Here is a 13,027-nt window from a genome sequence, read left to right as displayed (position 1 = left end):
GTACATAATGCCAAAGTCTATCAAGTGTTTTATTCCTTTCACTTGTGAGTTCTGTGTGTTTTTGTATATTTTAAAATTATATTTAATCTTTTGAATTACAAACAGTTTACCTAATTATCTCTGATTTTTTTTTTTTTTTTTTTTGGTGGCAGGAGCATTCTGATCTTGCTCTCTTTTTTGGCTAACTCTTGTTTTATAATCATTTTTTTCTTCATGTTTTTAAACTTTTTATTATAAGCTGTTCTTTAGCTGTTTTTCCCTACTTGAGGGAATCCTGTTCAGTCTTGTTTTTCAGAGTATATTCCCATAATATTTATTTTGTTTTTGTTTATTTCCTTCTACCATATACTCTAAGCATATTACTAGTCAAAGATTTTTTGTTTGTTTGTTTGTCCTTAATCGTTCTTTTTATTTTTTATTGAAGCATAGTTGATGTACAATATTACATATGTTACAGGTGTACAATACAGTGAGTCACAATTTTTAAAGGTTATATTTCATTTATAGTTATTATAAAATATTGGCTATATTCCCTGTGTTGTACAGTGTATCTTTATAGCTTGTTTTATACCTAATATTTTGTACTGCTTAATCCCCTTCCCCTATCTTGCCCCTCCCCCTTCCCTCTCCCCACTGGTAACCATTAGTTTGATCTCTATATCTATGAATGTGCTTCTTTTCTGTTATATTCAGTAGGTTATTTGTTAGATTCCCCATATAAGTGATATCATACAGTATTTGTCATTCTGTCTGACTTATTTTACCTAGCACAATGCCCTCCAAGTCTATCCGTGTAGCTGCAAATAGCAAAATTCATTTTTATGGCTGAGTAGTGTTCCATTGTGTGTGTGTGTGTGTGTGTGTGTGTGTGTGTAACCTCTTTATCTATTCATTTGTTGATGGACACTTAGGTTGCTTATATATCTTGGCAATTGTAAATAATGCTGCTAGGAACATTGGGGGTGCATGTATATTTTTGAATTAATGTTTTTGGTTTCTTTTTGGATATATACCCAGGGGTAGGATTGCTGGGTCACATGGTAGTTTTATTTTTCATTTTTTGAGAAACCTCCATACTGTTTTCCACAGAGGCTGAACCAATTTACATTCCCATGAACAGTGTATGAGGATTCCCTTCTTCACGCCCTTGCCAAAATTTGTTATTTGTGTTCTTTTTCATGAAAGCCATTCTGACAGGTGTGAGATCATATCTCATTGTGCTTTTGATTTGTATATCCCTGATGATTAGTGATGTTGAGCATCTTTTCATGTGCCTGTTGGCCATCTGCATTTCCTCTTTGGAAAAATCTCTATTCAGTTCTTCTTCCTATTTTTTAATTGGGTTGTTTGTTTTTTTGAGGTTGAGCTGTATGACTTGTCTATATATGTTGGATATTAACTCCTTATTGGTCATATCATTAGCAAATATTTTCTCCCGTTCAGTAGGTTGTCTTTTCATTTTGTCAATCATTTCCTTATACAAATGCTTTGAAGTTTAATTAGGTCCCATTTGCTTATATTTACTTTTATTTCCTTTGCTTTAGGAGACAGATCCAAAAAAATATTGCTAAGATTTATGTGAAAGAGTGTTCTGTTTTCCTCTAGGAGTATTATGGTATGTGGTCTTGAATTTAGATCTTTAATCCATTTTGAGTTCATTTTTGTATACAGTGTTAGAGAATGTTCTAATTCCATTTTTTTACATGTAGCTGTTCAGTTTTCCCAGCACCACTTATTGAAGAGACTGTCTTTTCTCCATTGTATATTCTTGCCTCCTTTATCAAAGATAAGGTGACCATATGTGTGTGGGTTTATTTCTGGGCTTTGTATCCTATTCCATTGATCTATATTTCTCTTTTTGTGCCAGTACCATACTGCCTTGATTACTGTAGCTTTGTAGTATAGTCTGAAGTCAGGGAGCCTGATTCCTCCAGCTCCATTTTTCTTTTTCAAGATTGCTTTGGCTATTTGGTATCTTTTGTGTTTCTATACATGTTTTAAAATTATTTGTTCTAGTTCTGTGAAAAATGCCATTGGTATTTTGATAGGGATTGCATCAAATCTGTAGACTGCCTTGAGTAATATTGTCATTTTAACAATATTAATTCTTCCAATCCAAGAACATGGTATATCTTTCCATTTGTTTCTGTCATCTTCAGTTTCTTTCATCAGTGTCTTATAGTTTTGCCTCCTTAGGTAGGTTTATTCCTAGGTATTTTATTCTTTTTTGTTACAGGGTAAATGGAGTTGTTTTCTTAATTTCTCTTTCTGGTAGTTTGTTGTTAGTGAATAGAAATGCAACAGGTGTCTCTATAGTAATTTTGTATCCTATAACTTTACTGAATTCATTGATGAGCTCTAGTAGTTTTCTGGTGGCATCTTTAGAATATTCTGTGTAGAGTATCATATCATCTGCAAAGAGTGACAGTTTTACTTCTTCCTTTCCAATTTGGATTCTTTTTATTTCTTTTTCTTCTCTAATTACTGTGGCTAAGATTTCCAAAACTATGTTGAATAAAAATGGTGAGAGTGGACATTCTTGTCTTGTTCCTGATCTTAGTGGAAATGCTTTTGACTTTTCACCATTGAGTATGATGTTAGCTGTGAGTTTGTCATATATGGCCTTTATTATGTTGAGATATCGTCCCTCTATGCCCACTTTCTGTAGAACACATTTTTTTTTATCATAAATGGATGTTGAATTTTGTCATAAAAATCAGTTTATGTTACTTGATTGGTGTAAGGATTCCTAAACCCCATGACTAAAATTCAAACTCCAAATATGAGAGATAGACAGGCCTAGTGGTTTGGAGTTTTCAGGGAGAAATTTTTTTCCCATTCAGAGTCCAAGTGGGACAAGCAACCTTCCTTATCACCTCCCTGTTCTGGTAGGCATACTTTTAAAGCACCCTTTCACTGATGTTACATCTTTTTGAGAGTCTCAGCTTTATGCAGCTATCTTTGTTCCAACTCTTTACCTTTTTTTCTCTAGCAACTAAACCCAAGCCCCTGGTGTTAAATGCCATAAGCTACATAATCAATGCTGATTTTTAATAACTTTTCTTCATTTCTGACATACGATTTTTTCCTTTATTTCTTATGAAACAATAAAATTAATTGTTTTTAATCCACAGTTTCTAAGAATTTTAGTGAGAGTTTGTATGTGTATGGTGTTATTGTAGTTCATAATATTGCCAGAATACTTATAGAGCTTCTAAAAGAAGGAACAAATTGATTATTTAGACATGGATGAATTATCAAACACCTCTTCTTTATCAGGTTTTGTGGAAGGCTTTAGAAATCCATGTATACATAGAACAATCTCTACTTTTAAATTGTCCCTAGTCTAGTGGGGAAAAAAAGACCAAAAATAATGATTATAATAGAGAATAAATACCAAAAATAGAGAGACAGGTCAAAAGAGAGAAAGGAACTGTTCTCAAAAAGGTAGCTAGAAGGCCAGATCCTAAGTCATAGAATGTAATTTTTTCTCAACTAATGATATTTCCTTTGGGTTCATTTTATACAAATCATTTTGTATTACTTTTTGTCTCTGAGAGATTGAGGTTCTGAAGTAATAGAACTAGCTTATGTCTTAGGCCCCCAAATAGGTGTGAAGCTCATAGAAGCAGCCTGTGTGTTCAGTGTTTCTATATTTGAACTCCTTCCTGCAACTCAAAGAAGCTGCCTCTAGGTTGATAGCTTTGGTCTTATGGTTGTAACTGATCAAGCTGGTTAGAAAAGACAGGGCATTTTTATTTTTATTTAATTACATTTTACATTTAAAAAATGTATATAATAACTTAATTAGAGTTAATAATAAATTTTGTCATAAAATAGAAAACTTTTGATGCCAAACAAATCCATTGTTTTTACATTTTTCAGTGAGATATTTTATTCATTACCTACCAATTTTACTGAGTTATTCAAAATCTAATACTTCATTTTAAAATTTTACCTAACCATACATCATGGACATTTACATTAAAAATATCATAATTTGGAAATTCATTTGATAATTGCATTTTTTCTGTTTTGTTCCATTTCTATAATGTTTAGCTAGTAAGCCAGTTGAAATTTTTAATAAGGTAATTTTTGCAGAATGTAAAAATAGATGTAGCTATGTCTCATTATTCTCACTGTTGTCATTCTCTTATAACTTATCTATGATCAAGTTTTTCTAAGACTTCAGAAGATCATTACCTTTATATTCACTTTTAAAACTTTTTCATAGCCATAAATCCACTCATCCATCTAGGTTCTACTGAACCTAGATTCTTATATTCAATGTTCAACAAAGTTTGGTATTGGAAACCCTCATAGGAAACTTCTCTTTAAGTTTTTTTTTTTTTTTTTTTAATAGCAGAAACCATCTTTGAGTGTATTTGTTAACTTTTTGGGAAGAAGAGATTCAATTTTTTCCTGTAGAATCTGAGTATTATGCCTTTATCCTCAGTGTAGTAAGTCAGAGTGATCATGGAATACTACATCACTGGCATAGGTGATCTAATTTCATACTAAGAAATATAAGGTAGTTGTTACTGTCTTGCATTCAAAGAGAACGAAAACAGAGAGAACTTTCAATAATAGTGGCTGTAGAAATTGGTTATTCCTTTTACAACAAACAAGTATAAAAGTTGTCAAAATTTTTGAAAATGACCATTTCAAGGCATAAGGAATTGACTAAAGACAGACAAAAAATGAGAAGCATTTATTCTTGGAAAGCTGATTGTGGTCCTCTTGCCTGGGTCTGCTCCTTACCCCCCCTCTACCAGATAGGTGGAAAGAACAGTAGCTTTGTCAGCCTGGGATTGACTGCAAAACCAGCAGCTTTACTGCCAGAAACAATTAATTCAAATAGGAATGGGAAGCAAACCTTTTGGCTTTGCCAGCTAAAATGGAAGACTTAATTGGAAATAGATGGGGAAAACCCACATCTGTGCAAGACCAAGGTTGCCATTCCAATTTGGGGTGAGTGACAGACCATTCAGAAACTTATGGAGAGATTATGGAAAGGACACAGTAACGTAAAGCCTGAGATAAGCTTTTCCACACTTTCCTGCTGTCTGGGAAACTAAAATGCATAGGGGAGACCCAAGAGAACCTTGGCAAAATTGAAAGCCAAGGTACACTTAAGGATTGTATGAAACTTTATATGCATCCCCCAACCCACACAGAACAACTGACAGTGGGTGAAAGAATCCAGATGTTCGACTTCCCAAATAAAAACTCCAAAGCAGCCATTATAAATGTTTAAAGATTTAAAGTAAGCTATATTAAATGAATTAAAGGAAAATATCTTAACAATTAATCAAGCAACAGGGAATCTAAGAAAAGAAAAATATATTTTAAAAATAATCAAATGGAAATTCTAACTAGCAAAGTAAAATAATTGATATGAAAAAATTCACCAGATGTGTTCAACAGAACACACTGAGAGTGCAGGGAAAACTAATATCAATGAACTTAAATGTGAATAGAAATTGCTCAAATGGAATAACAGAGAAGAAAAATATTGACGAAAAATGAGCATAGTGTCAGACACTTATAGGACAATGTCAAGTGTTCCAATATGTGTATAATGGAGACTTAAGGAGGGGGTTGGAATAGAGACAAAAGAAAACATTTGGGGATATAATGGTCTGAGCTTCCTAAATTTGATGAAAACCATTAATTTAAACATCCCCAAGAAGTTCAATAAACCCAGAATAGGAAAAACACAAACATAAACACACCTAGACACAACATAGTCAAATTGCTGAAAACCAAAGCCAAGAGAGAAACCTTGAAAGCAGAAAGAGAAAAACAACTCATCAAATACAGGGAAACAACAATGCAATTCATGGCAACAAGGGAGTCCAGTAGGCAGTGGAGTGACCTATTCAAAGTGCTGAAAGTAAAAAAAAGTCAATCAAGAATTCTATACCTCCTTATTTTTCAAAGATGAGAGTGAAATAAATACATTTCCCAAATAAACAAAAACTTAGGGAATTCATTGCCAGCATAATTTCCCTACAAGAAATACTAAAGAAAATCCTTTAGGTTGAAAGCAGATGACACCATGTGGCAACTTTGATCCACAAGAAAGAATGAAAACCATCAGAATATACACAGCTTTGCTTTTTTCATTTTTTACTTTTTTTTTTTAAAATAAGACAACTATAATTCAGTATTATTGGGTTTATAGCCTATATAGTTGTAATATATGTGACAATATTAGCTACTTTGTACCAATACAGCTTTATTTCCTTTCACCTTCTTTGTGCTATCTTTTGAGGGAATACAGTCAGCATTAACTTGAAGTACGTTGTGATAAGTTACAGATAAATATTGAAATCTCTAGAGCAGCCCCTAAAAATACCTCAAAACCATAGTTAAGCTATCAGAGAAATTAAAATGGTACACTAAAAATATTTGTATAACACAAAAGAAGTCAATAAAGGAGAGGAAAAGGAACAAAAAGTCACAAGACATTAGTAAAAGAAATAGCAAAGTGGCAGACATAAATCTATCCATATCAATAAGTGCTTTAAACGTGAATAGATTAAATATTTCAACCAAAGGGCATATACTGTCAAACTGAATAAAGAAATCATGATCCATCTTTAAATCTTTTAGTTAAAGATACAAATTAATTGAAAAAAATTTTAAAAGAAAAAAACAAACCATGCAAACAGTAATCGTAAGAGAGTTGGAGTGACTTTAATAAGGTCAGACAAAATAAATTTTAAGACAAAAAAATACTACTAGAGACAAGGAGGGTGATTTCATAATGATAAAAGCATCAATCTGTGAGGAAGATATAATAGTTATAAATGTATATGTACCTAAAAATAGAAGCCCCAAATACCTTTTAAAACTGACTGAATTGAAAGAAAAAACAGAGAATTTAACAATTATAGTTGGAGATTATATTAGTTAGGGTCCTCCAGAGAAACAGAATAGGATATGTGTATGTATACACACACATATATAATTATATATATATTCTCATAATATATTACATACAATATATATATTTTTTATAATAAACAGATTATAAGGAATTGCTCACATGACTATGGAGGCTGCAAAGTCCCAAAATCTAAGTTGGCAATTCCAAAACCCAGGAGAGCTGGCGGTATAGTTCTAGTCCAAGTCTGGAGTCCTGAGAATCACGAGAGCTGGTGGTGTAAACTGCAATCCAAGGGCAAGACTGATATCCCCGTTGAAGGATCCAGGCACACAAAGTTTTCTCTGACTTAGCCTTTTTGTTCTATTTAGATCTTCAATAGATTAGATGAGCCCCACTCACATTAGGGAGAGCAATCTGCTTTGCTCAAGCTACCAATTCAAAAGTTAGTCTCATCCAGAAGTACTCTCACAGGCAGACCCATAATGTTCAGCCACATGTTTTGGCACACCATGGCCCAGTCGAGTTGACATATAAAAGTAACCATTGCAGAGATTTCAATACTCCTCTCTCAATAATTGATAACAACTAAATAGAAAAATCAGTAAAAATACAGATGATTTGAAAACCACAATCAACCAACTTGACATTTTCTTTTATTAGCTGCCACATGTGTTACATATGAGAGGGTCAGTCTGGCCTAAATGCACATGGTGGAGATAAACAAGGCAATCAGGTATGTTATCCTGCCAGTAACTTAGAGTACAACCAGACACAGCGATGGAAACATTAGGATTGAGATATGGGCACAGGGCAAGAAAAGCAGTTTATGTTTATTTTAGTGATCAAGGTTACATCTTATGTATCAGCTATGAGTGGTGTCAGCAGCTAGACTGACGTGATACTGAAGACCCTCAAACTATTATGGTAGGTAATATCATTGTACCCAATTATTCACTCCCCTGCTTATAAAAGATTATACATTTATACCTTCAAGGATTATATAGATCTCTCACATTGCCCTAAATTTACAGTGTCTCCCTATGAGAGGAGTATAATTCCCTACAACACAGATATCCTGCTTGACCATGTGATTTGATTTATCCAGTGAAATGGGAGAGAAAGTGATATACCCAGAAACTTTAAGAGCCATTCTGTGACTCAACCTTTCAAGAATAACATGACCCAGATAGGACCTGTTTGTTCAGCCTGGATCCCACACATGGAGCAAAGAAGCAGCTGACCTATAACTTGGAATGGAGCCACAGCTTATCTGAATCCAGCAAGCAGACTGAGTGAAAAATAAGTTTTGTACCACTGCAATGTTGTCTGTTGTCACAGAATAACCTAGTGAAATGTGACTGATAAACTTTGACAATGAACACTCCAACTAATGCCACTACCCCAGTGTGGTAGACATTTATTGGAATGTCTGTCCAGCCACTTTTCTCTGGTGCATAATAGGGTCCTGATCCACAGGCTAGGGCCATGGAAAACACACTGATATTATATCTCGTTATCACCATTTGGCCATAGCTGGTCAAAATGGGCCAAATCCTCTGCTTTGAGAATTTTACCCAAGGCCTGAAGCCTAGAAATTTGGAGCCAATTCATACCCACTGACAAGCATCCAGAAGAGGTCTACAAACTCCTGCTGTTCCCTAGAGAAATCCTTGTTCTTACCCTATTCTGCTGCTTTATTAATTTCTCTTGGATTCCATATGATATCCCAGTATTCTTAAAAAAAAACAAAACCCCCCGCTGCATTTAAACCTAAGCCAGTGCTAGCTGATTTGCAACCAAAAGAACCTTAACTAATACATCAAGGACCTAAAACTACCCTCATATTACTTGAATTCATTATTTACGTGTGGGCTCAGCCAAGGCCAGCCCCTGCCAGGGGCTGCTCCCACACTGGCAGAAGATGTGGAAGGGGCCCTGGGCTAAGGGAGTTGGCCACTCCTTTAAGTCTGGCCAGGAACAAAGCAGAGCTTGGAGTTTCCAAATTCCATCTCTGCATTTTAAATCTCACATGACATATTCTTTTTTTCTTTCTTACCACCCTACATAGGGTCCAGGTTTCCAGTAGGCCTGATGCATCCTCTCCCTAGGTCACTAGGACAATGGGTGGGCAGAACATATATGGTACAGAATTCTCTTGTGTGAATGAGTGGTCCCTGGCAGGGTTGTTTTTGGCCAAGTGGGTTCTGGGTATTTTCAGTTATGGTTGCACATCATTGCCTGCAATTTCTTGGTAGTATTCCAACTGAATACATTAAACTATAATTACCTTTATTAAGAGGAAGAACAGACATGCACTAACACATGGGTTTTGCAAAGTTAGGGACAGCTAACTAATGAAATAAAATTTTGTAAGAACAAAGCATGGAACTTCTTTTATTGGTATATTTACATTTTCTTTTCTTCTGCACATCTGAAGAAAATGTCCTTTTGGCTACCAAATTTTCTCTAGGATACCTGCCAGATTTCTTGGCAAAAAGCTTTAAAGCTGTAGCAGTTGATAGAACAATTATAGGAGGTGCTTCTCCTTCTCACACAGTTCTAGCTAAAGTGTCCCGATCACTCCTTTAAGCTTTAGATCCATCTGTCTAAATATCGGCTGGATATTTCCAATCTGGAGGTCAGTCCACCAGATCTAAACTCAGTTTGGTGCAAACAAAATTCACCATATCTCTCCCTTCCCAGAGCTCATATCTCTATTCCTTCTATATAATCAAGTTGTGTTGTTACTACTATCCACCCACACCAACCAATTAGAAATCTATCATCCTTGACTCTATCCTTTCCATGACATTCCATATCCAATTAGTCACTATCTTCTATTTGACTTTCCAGATAGTTTTTAAGTCTGTTACTTCACTGCCTTAAGAGATGAATTATGCTGAATCATTACAATGGCTCTTTAATAGGTTTCCAGATAAAACACTTACTGTAATACCTCCTCTCCCCAATCAGTTATTCATATTGCTACTAAAGTGATCCTCCTAAAGGGGATAAATTGGATAGTGCTACTCCTGGTAAAGTTTTGAATTTAATACTGTGGGTAATATGGAAACCTACATGTTAAAGTTACATGTTAACATCAACTTTCTTAATAACTAAAAATTTAATACTTCATATTCCATTAAACATGTATTTTCACTTTTTAATTTCTGCTTAAATGTTTATTGTAAAATACAATAAATTAAATGACCATTGTAACAAGTGTGTTTATACTTCTATCTATACACTCTACCTCAGGAACTGTCAGCCTTTTTTTCCCCACACATATATTTCACTTACACTTAATCTATAATTTCATACATTTCCTGCTGACCCACTGACTGGCAGCCTGGCAACTTCATACATCTTGAAGGACAAGGAAAGGACCATGGCATAACTGACTTGTACAACAAGTGCCTGGCAGGCTAAGTAGGATGAATTCTTTCTGCTACTCCTACCTGAGACCAAAAGGAGTTAGATGTCCCTACCCAATCATATCTGAGTATACTGTTTATTCAGTGTGTACCAGAGAGAACTTTTTATTAACCTTGCAACTGAAAAGTGTCAAGGAGAAAAATAATTTATCATATCATATGGGTAATTGTGATTATCTTTCATATTTCATCATGTGTTAAAGTGAGAACTTATCTCACACATACTTGACAAGACCGTGGTAGAAACTTGAAGGACAAAGTGATTTTCTACCAGATCCATCCCAGGGCATTGTTATGTAACTATTAATAATAACATCTTTTAAAAAATGAAAAATCCAGAACAAATCCTGAACTCAATGGGCTGCTGAGATGGTAGGAATATACTGGAACTTTCTCAGGCAAAGTATGATATATGGTCATGCTTTTTATAGAAATCTAAAGGCTTAGATGCCTTATCATGAAATAATGGAGTTGTTTTACAGAGAATATTTGCTTTATTAAAATTCTACTGATCATTTCCCAAATATCAATCATGTAAATCCTAGTTTGCATTTTCCCTTTCCTTTTATTCTCAGTGGAAATCAAATCCTAAAAAAAAATCAGTTTCAGCAAACTAATAGTAGAAGGAAAACTCCTCAATCTGATGAAAAGCATCTATAAAAATCCTAGAGCTAATATCATACTTAATGATGAAATACTAAATGCTTTCGCCATAAGATCAGTACCAAGAAAGGATGCCATTCTCACCAGTTCTATTCAGTGTTATACTGGAGGTCATAGCCATTGAGATAAGGCAAGAAAAAGAAATAAAATAATAAACGTTAACAAAGGAAAAGAAAACGGTCTATTTTCTGTTGATGGGATTTTTTTTTTGTGTAGAAAATCCAATCCCATATTGCCAGAAAATTTTGTACTTGTGAGGCATGTGATACTTCACTTCAAACTTGGCTATTGACTCTTATGTGTATGGACTATACTAGGACTTTACTAGGAAATGCCAGAGGGAGAAGTGAGAGTTAAGATGTGGATGCTTAGACTCCATTCTAAAGCCTTAAAAATCAAATAATTGCTCAGTTCCTTATAATTTTCAAAGCACATGTATATTCATAATTTTCTGTGAACTTCATAAGCTTCTGTGAAATTTGCATAGTAAATATCATTATTCCCACATAATAGGTAAGACAACTGATGTTCAACAAAGTGAAATGATTTGTGTGTTTTGGTGCAGCTAGTAAGTTAGCAGCAGTAATTGCTTTGGATTGCAAGGAGGTCACAGGCTAGTGATGAACAGATCAGAGATAGACCTGATTTGTACTCTGACACTTTTTCCAAACCAAATTACTCAGCAGGTACTTATGCATATGATTTGACCATGGCGCTCATCCTTTTATTTTTTATTTTTTTATCTTTTGGACTATTGTCCGAGTTGGGACATCTAAAGTGGGAAACTGAATCTAGGCTAATGTTCTCGGACTTGTAAGGGAAAATCCCAACTTGAAATTACTAAGTGAAAATCCTAAAGCTGGAAAACAAAATAGCTTGATGTGTTCTGACCTGTTGGAGAGATCATATCTGCATTTAAACAATAATAAAAATAATTACCCCTCTTGGGAACATAAATTCAAAGTCTAAGGACTGATTTTTAGCTGATAGACAGGTCATTTTAACTAAGCAGGCATAGTACTGGGGAAAAGAGAGCTAGGAATGGGTCCAGAAATTCTGGGTTTTAATTCTGAATCTGCTGTACCATGTAGTCAGAAGTTATGCAGGTCCCTTCTATTCTCTGCATCTCCAATTCCTCACTCATCAGAAGGGCACCAGATGAGCATAGGCCCTTCTAATTATTATCATCTAGAGTTTTAATATGAGTTTCCTTTTAGGTAATCTGTTTTTGTTTTTCTTAAGGGGCTAACACAAATCAACCCATTCTAATATGGTGAAACATTTTTTTCACAAAATATTCAGAGGAAGAGAATCTGTGGTTATGTAATTTAACCTATTCTTTTTAACCAAGTTAGCATATCATAGTGGAAGAAAATAGGAGCGTTGGAGCCAGACCTGACTTCAAATTCTTGTGACTTCATACAAGTTACTCTTCCACTCTGGGCTTCAGTTCGGTTTTTTTCTTTATTGTAAAATAACAAAGTTAGTATCTCCCTTATAGGTGTCCAGAAAATTAAAACCAGTGTAAATAAAATTTCTGGAATATAGTAGATTCTCCTCCCAAGGAGGCTCTTACTGACTGAATATTTGTATTCTTTGCTCCCAAATTCATATATTGAAGCCCTAACACCTAATGTAGTGATGGTATTCGGAGGTGAGGCCTTCTGGAGATAATTATGATTAGATGAGGACATGATGGGATTAGCGTCCTCATAAGAAAAAGAAGAGACAAGAGGTGTCTCTCTCCCTCCCTCTTCCTCTTTCTCCCTTCCCCTCTCCTCCTCTCCTCCTCTTCCCTCCATCATGTGAGGACACAATGAGAAGACAGCTGTCTGTAAGTCAAGCCGGGAAGCTGTTTCTCACCAGGAACCAAATCTGCCAGCACCTTGCTCTTAGACTTTTCAGCCTCAAGAATAGTGAGAAATAAAAGCCCCTCTTCTATGGTATTTGTTATAGCAGCCCAAGCAGACTAAGATGGTGGCTATTATAAACCAGATGATTAAACTAAGAGAAAGAGATCACCCAGCAAATAGAG

This window comes from Globicephala melas, chromosome 1, assembly GCF_963455315.2.
Source record: "Globicephala melas chromosome 1, mGloMel1.2, whole genome shotgun sequence".
Classification (NCBI taxonomy): domain Eukaryota; kingdom Metazoa; phylum Chordata; class Mammalia; order Artiodactyla; family Delphinidae; genus Globicephala; species Globicephala melas.
The sequence above is the reverse complement of the archived record's forward strand: the minus strand, read 5'-3'. Positions refer to the sequence as shown.